The sequence below is a fragment of the Polypterus senegalus genome, chromosome 9 (genome assembly GCF_016835505.1).
Source record: "Polypterus senegalus isolate Bchr_013 chromosome 9, ASM1683550v1, whole genome shotgun sequence".
Lineage (NCBI taxonomy): Eukaryota > Metazoa > Chordata > Cladistia > Polypteriformes > Polypteridae > Polypterus > Polypterus senegalus.
In genome coordinates this window covers 152196165-152213060 of record NC_053162.1, presented here as the reverse complement: position 1 = coordinate 152213060, position 16896 = coordinate 152196165, and the positions used below count along the sequence as shown (strand labels likewise).

General features: G+C 39.7%; 1 protein-coding gene across 4 annotated transcripts in view; it reads right to left on the bottom strand.

The window, feature by feature from the left end:
- Positions 1–16896, bottom strand: part of cadm1a (cell adhesion molecule 1a) — a 1086691-nt gene that overhangs the window by 161157 nt on the left and 908638 nt on the right. The gene's annotated exons all lie outside the window — the stretch shown is intronic.

The following is a 16896-nucleotide window of genomic DNA, read 5'->3' as shown; positions in this document are numbered from 1 at the left end:
CTACAGAATCTGCTGCTTTGGATATGAAAGCACTCCTTCTACCAGGAAATTAAACTAAAGAGTCGGCATAAAATAAACCCAGAGTTTCTTTGACATCACTGCTCTTTTTGTATGCTTTTTTTGGAATTTTCTCTAACAGATTTGTCTTCCGATGCTTTGTCTAAGGATAAATTACTAATCAACGCACTGGGCCAAATCCATCAATCAAGGTTTATTTTATACACAACAATGCTTTATTCAAGTTTCTTCCTGTTGAATTCTGTTTTTTTTTTAATGTTATTTAATGGGCTGATTCAATGTTACACTTGATTTAGCCTTTGAAAGCAAATGATCATTAAATTATTCTGCTTTTAGACATTTATTTGCATATGGGCTTCTGCACAGTAACTCCAGTTACAAGTTAACTTCAAATAATTACGAAACCACTCACACAGTGCAGTTTCCATAAACAGACAATTTGACTGAACGGTTGTTTGCATAGCTATAAACATTGAGACATAGCACTGGAGTAAACATAACAGAACAATCACAAAAATGCAAGGGGGTCGGAGCCCATCCTGGTAGCGCTAGCAAGAACCAGACCTGGATGGGACAACCCATCAGAGGGCCCATGACTGCTCAGACCCACAACCGCACCTACTCTGTTATCCTGCATGTTCTTAGATGGGAATGTGGGACTCAACTCCAGGAGTTCTGTGACACCTTAACATTTGAGCAGTAATGCATTTATTTAATAATAATACACCAGGGCCATTCCAAAACACCTAAGGTTATGAATCCTCAAAGGGAATTTGTATCCCGATGGTGTTAGGTTGTGGTGGGCTCACAGTGGAGCTGTTCAACCTGAGGTCATTGGGGAGTGTATTGGGTGGGTCAACTGACGTGGACCCAGCCCAGTACCTCATGATAAACTGAGGCTCCCACTTCTTGAAAAGAATACTAGCAAGTCAGATACTGAAAATGCAGGATACAAGGGGAGAATTGGTCAGAAATGTTTTATAAATCCATGCAAATTCATACTAGTAAAAGAGGAACATATTCATCTGAAAAGGTTTATACTGAGGAATGAAGTTTAGAACACTGTTCAAGAAGAACAGGACATTCCACTCATCAAAGCTCACCAATCCTCTTCACCTAATTTCTCCAAAATTACACTGAGGCAAGTTTTGAAGGACCCTTGAAATCCTATGATGACTGCAGTATTGGAAGCTTAAACTACTGCGGATAAACTTCATGCAACACTTCAGAAAAATGAATCCCTTCTAGGTACAGATTAGAAAAAAAAACAATTTGAAGGAATAATATGCTGTAATGTGGGTGCTCACAGGGGGTCCGAAGTTTAATATCAACCTACCCTATGAGAAGTTTACATCATCTCCTCATTTCTGAGTATGTGTCTCCCAAAGATGGGGGTGTTAAGTTAACTGGAAGGTTAACTTAAAATGTTGACTAAGCTGATCTTTCTATGGGCTGTTTGGAGTTGTTTTCTACATAGCTCGTGATGCTGCTTGAATTGGCTCCAAATCTCAGCACCCTAAACTAGATTAAACACTTTAAGGTTATAGATGATTAAAAAACTGTAAACAGTCGATCGAAAAATAATTATACTAAATTAGAAGCTAAAACGCACGTAAAAGGAGTTAGTTAGTAGATATCACATTGTGGACAAACACACAACCAACTCATGAGGAAACCTTGTAACATTTGCCCAAAGATCAGCATCATGGAGACACCATCCTGGTTACCCTCCTCTTTAAACCTAACATAACCTCTCCTATGGGTCATTAATATAGATGGATCCTTCCACAGGAGCCTTTTCTCTTAATCCACACTTGGTCTCCACTCGTCATCCACCTAACTAGAACTTCAGCAGAGCTTTTATCCTTGTATCAGGTGCCACTGTATTACTTGCAAATATGTTGCCAGCACTACGATCCTGTGTACTAGTGTTTACAGAATAGGCTCCTGGCAGTCCGAAAACTTTGTATATGGCATTTCTTATAAAATGTGCTCGCCAGTCTTATAGGTGAGACAGCGTGATGACCTGCAGATCATTTTACTTAGCACATTTGAGATGTTAGGATGAAAAGATTTCATATCCCGTGGTCATTAACCACACTGATCTCTCTGTTGTTGTTCCTTCACAGGGTTTCAAAGGCACCTTTCAAACAAAAACAGAAAAGGCTAAGCTCATTCTTAGACTTGGAGAATGTCTAACTAACCCTTTAATGTCTTTCTTCACCTACACTAATGACTGATTTTCACACTCACTCTGGTCTTTCAATCTCTCATCCCCTCAGCTTTGTTTCCTTCTTTCTCTCTATTATATATAACCTGTTCTTTCATTTTTAGTCTTAAATCTGACGATTTTGCAAAGTTGAAACAATGTGTCTATTAAACTTTTTCTGTAATAAATGTGAAACTACAACATTACACAAATGATCATATTTCATCTTTAGAAAATTGTCCAAGATCTGAAAACATAGCCACTCTCTAAGTGATAACCACTAATATACAAATACTTTATTCAATTGATATTGAAGTCAAAAGAATGGTCAATACTACTGTAAATGAGAAGCTAGAACTTTCAGTCCATCCATGCTCATAATTTCACAAAAATAGTTAACTGGCCTTGGACATAGCAGTTGTCCTCTCATATCTCAGAGATGTTCAGGCGTGGAGTTTAATTGGTGGCTTTTAACAGGCTAAATTAGATGTGTGCACTGAGATGGACAACACCACCCCGCCACTTCAGGTCTGCCTTACACCTAATGCTGCAGAGACAGGCCCTGAGGTAGACTATACAGATACAAAAAATAAAAACAACAACAAAAAGTGAGGGTGGGAGATTAGATTACATGAGATTAAATTAGACTGGACTACATTAGATTAAATAAGATTAGATTAGATGAACTTTATTAATTCCACGGGGAAATTTAAATGCATACAGCAGTAGAAACAAAAAAATAAATAAGGATACAGACTCACAGGACAGATGATACATCCAATTAATCAATCGATAAATAATTAATTAAATAAAAAGATTAAATTTAACGACTTAAAATTATGTGATTCATACTGATGTTTCAAGCGTTTGATTTCCACCCAAGTTAACGTGTGTAAAAATTTGTTCTACAAGTGTCCACATGCGAATTCTCTTATTTTTTTGTCCAATTCATTTCCACATCTGAAAAACTCCAACCAAGCTCAATATGAAGGAGTACAGAAGAGTGCACCCTGACATCTCATCCAAAATACGCTCCTGGCAGGATGGGCTCCAGTTCCAGTGGCTATGAAATGTAATAAGTGGAATGACAAAATAGAAAATTAATGGAAATTTTAGCACACAGCTTAATGCAGGATATGTTACAACTGTTTATAGAAGTCTTTTGCCATTAGAGCTCAGGCAAGCAGGTTAAGGGACCTGCTCAGGGTCACATAATCAGTCACACATAGAAAATGAAGTGGCAGTCTTGGGGTTTAAAATTCACAGCCATGACATAATATTGTCAACAGAAGAAAAACCAAAACAGGAGATTTTTCTGCAGCAGCTATTACCATTAAAGTTATCTTTCTTAAATAGAAATGCAACAAATAAGTTTAGGATTAAAAGTTCCTCTAGGTCTTTCAGTTATTTATGAGTCAACCAAGATTCATATTTATGGTGTGTGAGTGAGGAATCAGTGAGGAACAGGACATGACTGGAATTGGTCATGTGACGTGCAAATAGAAAACATGATGGCAACAGTTAAATTGGGATTAGCATTACTATGAACTCATATTACATGTGTATGTAGGTCAGCCAGGGGTAATAAAATAGTGGAGGACAATAAGAGACATGCGATGGCACCAGGAGACCCCAATCCAACAGCTTTCTTCTGCATGTTTTATTGGATAAGCAACATGGGAGTTACATCACACTTTAATGTTGGACTTCAGCCCTGCAGGGTCTGCATGGACCACTAGAAGTAGCATTAGATATACAAACCAAAGAAGTTTAACTGCCATCCGTGACCCCGGAATTATTAGTAAGATGTATTTGGAGATGGTTCTGTGCCAGGGCTTTAAAACTCCTTCTGCCACCTGACACATGTGCTTATAGTTGAGAGTTAAGAGTGAGGAATGGGCTAAAATGGCAAAGCAAAGGAGAAAGGAGCTTCAAGATTAAGAAAGGAAAAATACACAGGACGGCCCTCTCATCACACAGCTGTTCAACTCCTATTAGTCAGGGGCAAAAGGAGAATCAGATTTATTGTTATGTGCCTACAGTTATCTACTTTGAGTCCTCTCTTTGGTGATGCCTGCCTTTTCTGCTTCATTTTATTAACAAACCACACCACATTAATACTTTGGTCTACATGTTTGAAAATGGATCGGAACTGCTGCTCTTTGTGTCAGGGAATTCTACAAAACAAGACTATTGGTGTATAACAATTAAAAAAAATATTATCAAACCTTAGTGTATGTGTGCATAAAAGACAAAAACTAAAAATGAATCCCGTAAAAACGCATTTACTTATGGAAGATTTCATTTTAATGGACAGCACAGTGTGTAGCGCTGCTGTCACCTCACGGGTCCAGCATCCTTGGTTTGAATCCCGTGTCTGGTTGTTGATCTTAAGGAAACTACATGTTCTCCCTGTATCTGTGTGAGTTTTCCTCCTCCTAATCTGATCTGTTTTTGCTTCCACATATCCAAATGCATCAATTTTAAAACAGCACCTTGTCCATGGATTTTTCCTATCTTTTGTCCAGTGCTACTGGGACAGGCTCTGGCACACATAACCCTGACCTGAATCTGAAAATATTAAGTTATGTTTTTTCTTATTTTTGTACCCACAAAAATACATCTTTCTTCTGAGAAATAAAAAAAGAAAATATAATTTGACTACCATATATACTCGCAGATAAGTTGATTTTACACTATAATTTCTGGTATTTTATAATGTTGGTCGTATAAGTCGAATGCAGAAAACTCACGCTATTGGTCCAAGAGATTATGATATGCTAACGCCCACCTGAGAGAGCAAACCACGGAGCACACTGCCTTTTTTTCTATGTGGGTGTGGTAACGCGCTGTATCAGCGTGTGCTCCTAACCTCTCTCTCTCTCTCTCTCACACTTGCGCTCTCTCTCTCTATTGTGCTTATGTGACCACACGGTAATACCCAAACTATTCCGATGTTTGCACTGTTTTGTGTTTTTTTTATCTCTCACCCTCATACACCTTTATCATAAGAGCATCCCTTATCTACAATGGAGCGTTCGATTAGAAGAAAATATGAAGTTGGTTTTAAATTTAACGTTGTTGAAGTAGCAAAAGAAATTGGAAACTGTGCTGCTGCAACAAAATTCGATGCGTGTGATAAACTGGTGCGAGATTGGAGGAGGCAAGAAGATGTAAAAAAAATAAATAAATAATAAGTGTCGCATTTTTGAACGGGTCTGATTTTATGATAAGTTTTTCGGGTTTCAAGACCTGACTTATACGTGAGCATATACAGTAATCTAATCTGCAGTGAACCACCATGAGCATCTCAGTATTGAACTTTTACACATAGAGGCATCATGATAGAAGAACTGAAAACTTTGTCTGGCTGTGTTAGATAGACACATAGTAAAAGGCACAACAGATTGCTTTAGCAGCTATTTAAAATTAGAAATAAGTGAACGACTGAACCAGGGTGTAGATAGGTAAAGTAAATAGTGAAAGGTAGATAGATAGATAGATAGATAGATAGATAGATAGATAGATAGATAGATAGATAGATAGATAGATAGATAGATAGATAGATAGATAGATAGATAGATCTGAAACACACCATATTGGATCTATCCTTTTATGTTTATAAGGTCCCCAAAAATGATCCCCTAGATTGGTGCAAGTAAGTGACCTCCACCAACTAGGACAAAAATGAAGGAAAGACGTGGGCAACTTTGAGGGTCACTTGCAATGCATTTTGAAATTCTCCTCATTAAGGGCCGTGCCACATAAGAAGCCTCAACTTCACTGGTCATTAATCTTGTTCAGAGTAACGTTCTTAATGAAAAGCTGTAGAACGGACTGAAGAATCTTCTGTCGTATGTCAAATTTCTTATGTTCTTATGTATTGCCTTCATGACCCTGAACTTTAGAAAGTACATTAAATAACTGACGGATGGAAGGACACATCCTGACACTAGAACACACAAGTCAAAATATGTATTCTTTCATAAAAATTATTTTTCTTTAATGGCACTTTATGGTTCTTTACTGCGTTGTGTGACAAAGCACCATTTCATTCTAGAAAGGGTTCTTCGCTATTGAAGTTGGTTCATTTTGATTTGAAAAACTTTATAACAGTAATACTTTTCAAAAAGTACAAAAAAACTAAAGCCTTTAATGTATGATGGCTATCTGGCAGTAAAGTAGCAGATTAAGAAAAGCCTGTGTTACTGTAGTTATGAAGCAAGAGTCCTTTTAAAATCAGGAACCCACTGGTGTTTCCCAATTCACAACTTTCTGTTCACGTTATTTACTGTATGGAGCATCACATGGAAAGGTCTTTTGTGAAACAAAAAAGGGTTCCCCTAGTGCATCTTTATTTTTAAAAGTGTCAGTTCATGTCTAGAACACCGATGACTTAACAAGATGCATGCGATTTGCAGGACAAAAACAAGGATGAATGAGAAAATATTTTACTCCATTACTAATATTAGTGGCACTCTGAAACAGATACTGCTCTAAGAGTTTGAAAGGGGGCAGAATACTGGAAGATGAAAGCACAGTCAGGTATGAAGCAGGAAAAGAGTCGATAAGCCAGTAGGAGAAGAGAATTAGTGACACAGCAGAACACAAAAAATGAGAATCGGAGCCCATAGTTGAAAGAAATAATCCTAACGCTAAAGTCTTTTTGGTAGGGCCTTTTAGTTCTCTCCTGCTATACAAGAAAGTGCCACAGAGTTGCAAAATTGGGTTCAGTGAGGCGTTACAGAATGATGTGCACTGTCATCTTAAATAATGAAGATGTGGTGACATTACATACGGAAGGACAACCAAATATGTGAATCACAACCAGACGTCATTGCCAATAGCAGGACAGCTGGGACCATTAGTGCCGACACAAAACGATAACACCAATGAAAACAAACTGACAACACGATAAAGTGAATGAGATTCAAAGACAATAAAACAATAACAATTCCTGAGCACCAGAAAATGACCATAACAGCTACAGAAAAGAGGCAAACCTAAGTGGTCCCCGTTTATTTAACATTCATTGGCATTTCTGCCTGTTTATAGACAGCTCATGTCTGATTCACTAAAGCTGCATATAAGTTACATTTCATGGGACCTGAGAGGATCAGTTGACAAAATAAAATGGCTACTAAACAGAGGCCCATCTGTTTTATTGAATTTTTCGCAGATTCACCCTTTTTATATAGCATTATTAAACTAGACTATTCCACACCATTGTGGATAGAAACTGTTGGATAAAAATATTGCACTCGACCATCGGCTCGATCATTTTTCAGAGTGACTGCACCTGCTTGGCTGTTTACATGTGGACAAGCCTTGTCCCATACAACTTAAAATATCTTTTTCTATTATATCATACAGTATCTGATATTAAAAAGTTCAACACTTTTACCTAGCAAAGAATGAATATGTTTGATATGTGTACATATGTGTAGACTAAATCTACTACAGATACAATATAATATGGCTGAAAATATTATAATATGAATGTAAAGATCGTGTGGATATGATGTCAACAGATCATCGATTGTTTTTTACCCTTTGCAACAATGTCAACCGGCATAAAGCTAAAATCTATAAATGGGTGGATGGATGGGCTTAACCCTCTGTAGGAGCAATGGTGTCACATTGCCAGGGGCTGACAAGTGAGGCTATTGGAAAGGTAAAACAAAGAAAAAATCACTGAGGTAGAAAATATCCATTTTGTACTTTTGCTGTTTTTATAACTCTTAATGTCAGCCATATTTTCCAACTAGGTTACCAGAATGATTATTAGTTAACTTGGTTTAGGGTGTAAAATTGTTGTTTCAGCTTCATTCTTTCATTTTTATAACTTCACTTTTCTATGTTGTTAATGTTTTCAGGACCTGTCCATTTAATACAGAATTGAAAGGAGCAAAGGAGGAGCCAAGGCAGGGACCATCCCTAGACTGAGAATCAGTCCGGCGCAGGGCACACTTACTTACATTTAGAGGACCTCCATCTTGACACACCAAAGGAAAAGTGGTTTTCAAATAGCAGAAGTATCAGACATTATCTGTCTGTTATAATCTGGAGTTTTGTCAGCTGGAAAGGCTAGACTTGACTAGACTAGTAAGAAGGATAGTGTGGCTATAAAATGCATCAGCCAGATCCTCTTCACACAGATTGATTTATCACATTTAGTTTGGACAATAGAGGAGGAATTTACCTCATGGTATTTAAAGAGTAAAACAATAGATGTCTTCAGCAAAATGACCACATCAACCAAACCCAGAGGTTTAACTCCCTAATGGGATACGAAGGGTTAAAGTTTCTCGTTTTCAAAAAACTTTGAAAAAATGAGGATTGGTAATATAGTTATGTGGAGTGCCATTTTATGCTATTTGGAGGAAACTGATCTTTTTTGATACCTGAAGGTTATAAAAGACAAATTTCAAACATACAGTAATACATTACTAACCTTCCTATTCAGTTGAGAACATTAAGATGATGATGAAGACGACTATAGAAGATGTTAGTAGCACGCATTGATACAGTGCATTGCCGCAACCACCACATGCCAAACCTCTCAGGATCCCAGATTAGGACCCAAGTGCAGCCATGCAACGGGTGACACCTCAGCACCACACATGTTCAGATGGAGTGGGATCAGTGTGATGTTTTTTATGGTGGCAGGAGTTCCTTAAGGCTCTGGATGTTGTAGGACTGTCTTGGTTGACACGTCTCTGCAACATCGCATGGACATCGGGGACAGTGCCTCTGGATTGGCAGACCGGGGTGGTGATCCCCCTCTTTAAAAAGGGGGACCGGAAGGTGTGTTCCAACTATAGAGGGATCACACTCATCAGCCTCCCTGGAAAAGTCTATTCGGGGGTTCTGGAGAGGAGGGTCCGTCGGCTAGTCGAACCTCGGATTCAGGAGGAACAGTGTGGTTTTCGTCCTGGTCGCGGAACAGTGGACCAGCTCTACACCCTTAGCAGGATCCTGGAGGGTGCATGGGAGTTTGCCCAACCAGTCTACATGTGCTTTGTGGACTTGGAAAAGGCGTTCGACCATGTCCCTCGGGGAATCCTGTGGGGGGTGCTCCGGGTGTATGGGGTACCAGACCCCCTGATAAGAGCTGTTCGGTCTCTATACAACCGGTGTCAGAGCTTGGTCCGCATTGCCGGCAGTAAGTCGAGCCCGTTTCCAGTGAGAGTTGGACTCCGCCAGGGCTGCCCTTTGTCACCGATTCTGTTCATAACTTTTATGGACAGAATTTCTAGGCGCAGCCAGGGTGTTGAAGGGGTCCGGTTTAGTGGACTCAGGATTGGGTCACTGCTTTTTGCAGATGATGTTGTCCTGTTTGCTTCATCAGGCCGTGATCTTCAGCTCTCTCTGGAGCGGTTCGCAGCTGAGTGTGAAGCGGCTGGGATGAGAATCAGCACCTCCAAATCCGAGACCATGGTCCTCAGCCGGAAAAGGGTGGAGTGCCCTCTCAGGGTTGGGGGCGAGATCCTGCCCCAAGTGGAGGAGTTTAAGTATCTCGGGTCTTGTTCACGAGTGAGGGAAGAATGGATTGTGAGATTGACAGGCGGATCGGTGCGGCATCTGCAGTGATGCGGGCTCTGTATCGGTCTGTCGTGGTGAAAAAAGAGCTGAGCCATAAGGCAAAGCTCTCAATTTACCAGTCGATCTATGTTCCTACCCTCACCTATGGTCATGAGCTATGGGTAGTGACCGAAAGAACGAGATTGCGAATACAAGCGGCTGAAATGAGTTTCCCCCGCAGGGTGTCTGGGCTTTCCCTTAAAGATAGGGTGAGGAGCTCAGTCATCCGGGAGGGGCTCAGAGTAGAGCCGCTGCTCCTCCGCATTGAGAGGAGTCAGATGAGGTGGCTCGGGCACCTGATCAGGATGCCTACTGGACGCCTCCCTGGTGAGGTGTTCCGGGCACGTCCAACCGGGAGGAGGCCCCGGGGAAGATCCAGGACACACTGGAGGGACTATGTCTCCCGGCTGGCCTGGGAACGCCTTGGGATTCTCCCGGAAGAGCTGGAAGAAGTGGCCGGGGAAAGGGAAGTCTGGGCTTCTCTGCTTAAGCTGCTACCCCCGCGACCCGACCTCGGATAAGCGGAAGAGGATGGATGGATGGATGGATGGATGGAGTGCCAATTCAGCCACCAAGCCCCAGGTGTTTCCCTGCAGGTTGGAGGGCCTACATTCAGGACTGGGTACAGATTAACGTCATACCCAGGACAAAGTAATTGCAGGTTAAGGGCCTTGCTCAAGGGCCCAACAGAGTAGAGTCACTTCTGATTGCCAGTGCTGATTCCTAGCCTCGGAGCCACCACTCCACCCATAGAAGTGAATATCTCATGATAGAAGTGAGATATTATTATTACCTTTAACAAGATATCTTTAATAAATGGTTAAATGTATTATTACTATAATGATGATCACTATCCTAGTTTCTTAAACTAGATAAGAGGTTTAAAAAAGTATTATAATTATTACTAGGCATGTTGTCAAAGACAGGTAATAGAACATTTTTAAAAATAATAATAATATTTATTATTTCTTGCCTTTCACATACCCTCAGCATTCGTCCTAGACCTTTCTTTGGTATCCTTGTGTGTCTCAATCTGCCATGGCCAGCGGTTCCTTTCTCGATTGCATTCCTGTCTGTTTGACAGACTTTATCATTTCAATGCTCGTTGCACACCTCCTGTCCACTTTTTGACCTCCACCAAATGGTAGACAGTCCCCCATTACCTGGTGTCAAAACATCATTTGTATTCTTGAAAATACTTCCTGTGTTTGAAGGCGACTCTCAGGTTACCTCCTATGCCCTTCCTCGGTATCTTCATGTGTGTCAGCCTCTTTTGCCCGATGTTTCCTGTCTCGATCGCATTTGACTGAGTAACCAAACTGTTCAATTAGACCAAAGCCAAACTGACCAATCAGATTGCTAAGAGGGACCTGACATATATAGACATTAGTGTTTTATTATACCGATTATTATCATTATCATTAATATGATTAACAAGTGGGTTGTTATTATCTTTAATAAGATAGTACCTTTAAAAAAATAGGTAAAATTTATTACTATTATTATTATTTCATTGCAGCTGCAAGATGGCACAAGGGTTAGCACTGGCAACCTCACCACTCCAGGGGCTGGCTTCAGATTCTGGCCTGGCCATTGTTTGTATTGTCACTTTCTCCCTGTGTGGATTTTTCTCCAGGTATCTTAGTTTTCCTTTCATTTCCCCAAATCATTCTGTACAACTTAGGTAAACTAGTAACTGTGAACTGTCCCAGTATAAGTGAGTACGTTTGTATGTGGGATTGTGCCTTGTGCTAGACTAGCACCCCCTCCTGAATTTGACTAAATGGATGGATGGACAGATTTTAGGCCAGCTCTTCCGGACCTTTAATACTACCCACTTAGGTTTAAGAATTCATTTATACTGTTATTCGACACTTTTGTACATTGCTGTTCATTCTTATATATTCAGACTTGACGGCAGGTCATTTTCAGATTTGTATTGGCAACTCATTATGTTCTTTATAAATCCAAATCGCTTTTCAGTATGTTGTTTTGTTTTCAAAGTACCTTGCAATACTTTTTGTTCTGAAAACACTATACAGTGGTGTGAAAAACTATTTGCCCCCTTCCTGATTTCTTCTTCTTTTGCATGTTTGTCACACAAAATGTTTCTGATTATCAAACACATTTAACCATTAGTCAAATATAACACAAGTAAACACAAAATACAGTTTTTAAATGGTGGCTTTTATTATTTAGGGAGAAAAAAAATCCAAACCTACATGGCCCTGTGTGAAAAAGTAATTGCCCCCTGAACCTAATAACTGGTTGGGCCACCCTTAGCAGCAATAACTGCAATCAAGCGTTTGCGATAACTTGCAATGAGTCTTTTACAGCGCTCTGGAGGAATTTTGGCCCACTCATCTTTGCAGAATTGTTGTAATTTAGCTTTATTTGAGGGTTTTCTAGCATGAACCGCCTTTTTAAGGTCATGCCATAGCATCTCAATTGGATTCAGGTCAGGACTTTGACTAGGCCACTCCAAAGTCTTCATTTTGTTTTTCTTCAGCCATTCAGAGGTGGATTTGCTGGTGTGTTTTGGGTCATTGTCCTGTTGCAGCATCCAAGATCACTTCAGCTTGAGTTGACGAACAGATGGCCGGACATTCTCCTTCAGGATTTTTTGGTAGACAGTAGAATTCATGGTTCCATCTATCACAGCAAGCCTTCCAGGTCCTGAAGCAGCAAAACAACCCCAGACCATCACACTACCACCACCATATTTTACTGTTGGTATGATGTTCTTTTTCTGAAATGCTGTGTTCCTTTTATGCCAGATGTAACGGGACATTTGCCTTCCAAAAAGTTCAACTTTTGTCTCATCAGTCCACAAGGTATTTTCCCAAAGTCTTGGCAATCATTGAGATGTTTCTTAGCAAAATTGAGACGAGCCCTAATGTTCTTTTTGCTTAACAGTGGTTTGCGTCTTGGAAATCTGCCATGCAGGCCGTTTTGCCCAGTCTCTTTCTTTTGGTGGAGTCGTGAACACTGACCTTAATTGAGGCAAGTGAGGCCTGTAGTTCTTTAGATGTTGTCCTGGGGTCTTTGTGACCTCTCGGATGAGTCGTCTCTGCGCTCTTGGGGTAATTTTGGTCGGCCGGCCACTCCTGGGAAGGTTCACCACTGTTCCATGTTTTTGCCATTTGTGGATAATGGCTCTCACTGTGGTTCGCTGGAGTCCCAAAGCTTTAGAAATGGCTTTATAACCTTTACCAGTCTGATAGATCTCAATTACTTCTGCTCTCATTTGTTCCTGAATTTCTTTGGATCTTGGCATGATGTCTAGCTTTTGAGGTGCTTTTGGTCTACTTCTCTGTGTCAGGCAGCTCCTATTGAAGTGATTTCTTGATTAAAACAGGTGTGGCAGTAATCAGGCCTGGGGGTGGCTACGGAAATTGAACTCAGGTGTGATACACCACAGTTAGGTGATTTTTTAACAAGGGGGCAATTACTTTTTCACACAGGGCCATGTAGGTTTGGATTTTTTCTCCCTAAATAATAAAAAACATCATTTAAAAACTGCATTTTGTGTTTACTTGTGTTATATTTGACTAATGGTTAAATGTGTTTGATGATCAGAAACATTTTGTGTGACAAACATAAAAAAGAATAAGAAATCAGGAAGGGGGCAAATAGTTTTTCATACCACTGTATGAGATAAAGCTTGCTTGATCATGTCCGGTAATTCTTTGTAATGTGATGCAACAACTTAGGAAGGACTTCCTACTAGTGAAATTTAGAAGGATTTCTCATATGAGAAAAAATGATGGCTCCCTGCATTGACAGTACATAAAAAGGCTGTTACATGCTGTTTCTTTACAAATCCATATGGCATAAGAATGATAAATGAGCACAAACTCTTCAAAATGACGTGTGATCCCAGATGAAAAAGATACTGCATAGATGGAACTGACAATGTACATGGGCACTGGAGATTCGATGGAAACATGAGCGAAAGAGAAATAGTGGGAGAGCGAGAGGGGGATTCACGTTCCTTTACACATAATGGGAATTTTAACTGTTTGCTGTTTAATGTTACAGCCTCTGAAGCATTTAGGTTGGCAGTCATTCTTTCAATATGTGATAAATGCAATATTTATCTTTGCAAATTTGGACATACAATATAACGAGGAAACATTACAGTGCTCATTTTGCTAATGTAGAATAAATAAACAACAAAAAATGATAAAAAAAACCTGCTATAATGCCACCAATATTACAATAATAGCTAATATTATTATTACAACATAACATTCTCAGACTCATTTATTGACTTCTTCTATTATCAAGTCTTTCAATGAAAACACAAAATCTACAAAAACAAGCAGAAGTAAGAAAGGTGCAGAAAGCAAAACAAATTAGAGCAATGGCACATATAGAGAAAACAGTTTGAAACTTTAGTTATGAGGACAAAGACGTACTGTCCACACTTCTCATGTGAAGAATATATTGTCAATTTATTTATTTCCTCTTTGACTATATACAGCATATGCAGTATGGATTACTCAGAATGGCACTGCTGTGTGGGTGCCATGTGCCCATCCATCTATTTCCCAGCCCCCTTATCCAGTTCAGTGTTGTGTATCCCAGCAGCACTGGGGTGAAGTTGGGTAACAAACCTGGACGATACTCACTGGACAGTCACATAAACACCCCCAGTTCATCACCTCTACTTTAAAATTTAAAGACTCCTGTATCTCTTTTGGGAATTTTCAAATATTGATTGCACTTTTGATTGTGTTCGTTTTACATACTATAAAGTGACATTTATGTTTAAGAAAATTTAAATAACAAAAATAAGACAAAGAATTGCCAGTTAACCAAACATGTGCATATTTTGGATGTGACATTAGACATCATACATAAACAAAAGTCCTGTGTGTGTGTATGGAGCAGTCCGCTCTCCTCACGATCAACCACAGCCACTACATGGCGCATGCAGGCACTTTTACATTTTTTCGCCACTAGCATGCACCTGACTTCTCACTATGAAAGACCTGTGTGCAAGAAACACCGCAGTGCAACAACGACGTCATGCTAATGTCAAAACAAAGCAAACACCGTGGCTCAAAAACATGCAAGTGAAAAACCCCAGTAGCAGAAGGCAAGGCTTGAAGTTTTCACTAAAAACATTGTCTCTCAGGAGGTATTTTCTCAAGACAAAAGATTCAATAGGACTCAGCTAAGTTATGGTATCGCCAGTGTCTTCTTATGAAAGCCAGTAGGGCAGCAAGCACAAGGTGGGTCCACGTCCTCTACTCTGGGTAATTCTTAAGAGTTAGCTGACGCCTCTCCAAGTTCACAAATATAATAATACTGCTAGGGGAGTCTTCAGGTTGTTTTTTTGTCCTAAAGACTACATACAGCTAGTTAGTACATACATGGAAAATAAACATTAAATATTCTTTACTGCCAAGATAGGCTCCCCACATCCCATGACCCTAGATTGGATTAGGTGGCTTTGGAAATGTTATGTTGTGTTTTCACAAGGATTGAATTTTTGAAAGCCATATCTGCCGTCTTATGCCATTTCATCATCATATTAAGTTAATCAGATACGTAGCATTTGTTGCTTTCTTGGTCTCAGATTACATAAAATAAAACCATTGTTTGCGTTATGTAACGTCCATGATGACTAACAATTGAAGGTTCATCTCTCATTCTGGTTGGCTCAGCTATTCCAGGACAGCTAACAATCTAGGTGAAGTTTCATCTTTTAACATTCCACCATCAAAACTGACTGCATTTAAGAGATCAAACAAGCTGCTAGTCTGTTACCATATAAGGCTCCTAAAGCAGCAGCAAAATTTTCCAATAATGTGGCCAATTTGGACTTTAAGTGCCATTCCTACAACAATAAAAAAAACAAACATTTGTTTCATGTATAAATCAAAATCACACAAGAAATGCCTCAATTGATTTAACAGGCCCTGTTTTTTGACAGTCCAACAGAACAGACCCTCTAAGAAGACAAGAAAAAACTCCCAAAGTATTTCCCTGCAGAGGCTCCAAGCACTAGGAGTAGCATAATGGAGCCCTTGGCCATTGTTTGCAAGTTTAGAGATTCTATTTTGCTTGACATGTCTTTCAACAAGCTATTTGGCTAAATAAAAGAGGCCAGTTATTGCGGAGCCAATATGAAAATGCATTGGTAATATAAATTAATGCTTTTCCAGGGTTGGTTTCTACTGTGTGGCAAAAGCTAACAAGCCAGTCTCCAGCTTCCTGTGACCTGAAATAAGATTAGGTAGGTTTGAACATGTAATATTATGATTTCACAGCATCTACCAAACTCTAATCTTCAGTCCAAAGGTGTACAGTAAATCGATTTAATTGTACAATGTATTTTCATTTAAGCCTGAGGAAAGATGAAAAAAGCAAACACAATGCAACAGTAAGCTGTGACCATGAAACAATGCAGAGGGAAAAAAATGGTACAGAGGAGCAGGGAAGGAGCAGAATTAGTGAAGAGCAAAAGAAGGACACCAGTCTAGACCACCATGCAACCTACATCTGCTCTCTGCTATTATTTGGGGCCCAAAGCACTACTACGGTATGGAACGAAGCTACCACCTTTTAATTTCAGTCACCAATACCTGACTTTAATGTTTTAAACATTAAAATATGGGGTAACACCAAAAACACTGGACAAACAGTTCTTGGATATATAAGGAAGATATTCTGAGATGTCTAGGATGATATTAGCCTTGTAAGTGATGCTATAAAATATTCAATATGCTATGCAAATACCCTATAAACCTAAACTGTAGACATCTGTGCTCAGTAGTTAGTGCTGCTGCTTTATGGATCCAGTCTCCTGAGTTAGAATCCTGTGCGTGGATGTTGTTTGTGTGATGTTGTGCGGTGTCTGCACATTCATCCTTAGGTTTTCCTCCCACATCCTCAAAGACACATTGGTGAGGCTAAGCTGTTCCCTAACCCTAACCCAGTACTTTTGGCATAAGCTTTAGTTCACCCCCTGTCCCCAACTCTACACTTCACCATGAATTGGATTAAGTGGGCTTCAGAATGTTGGGTTATTTTAGTGGTCCAACTAGCTATTTTTGAAGATAAAATCTAATAGT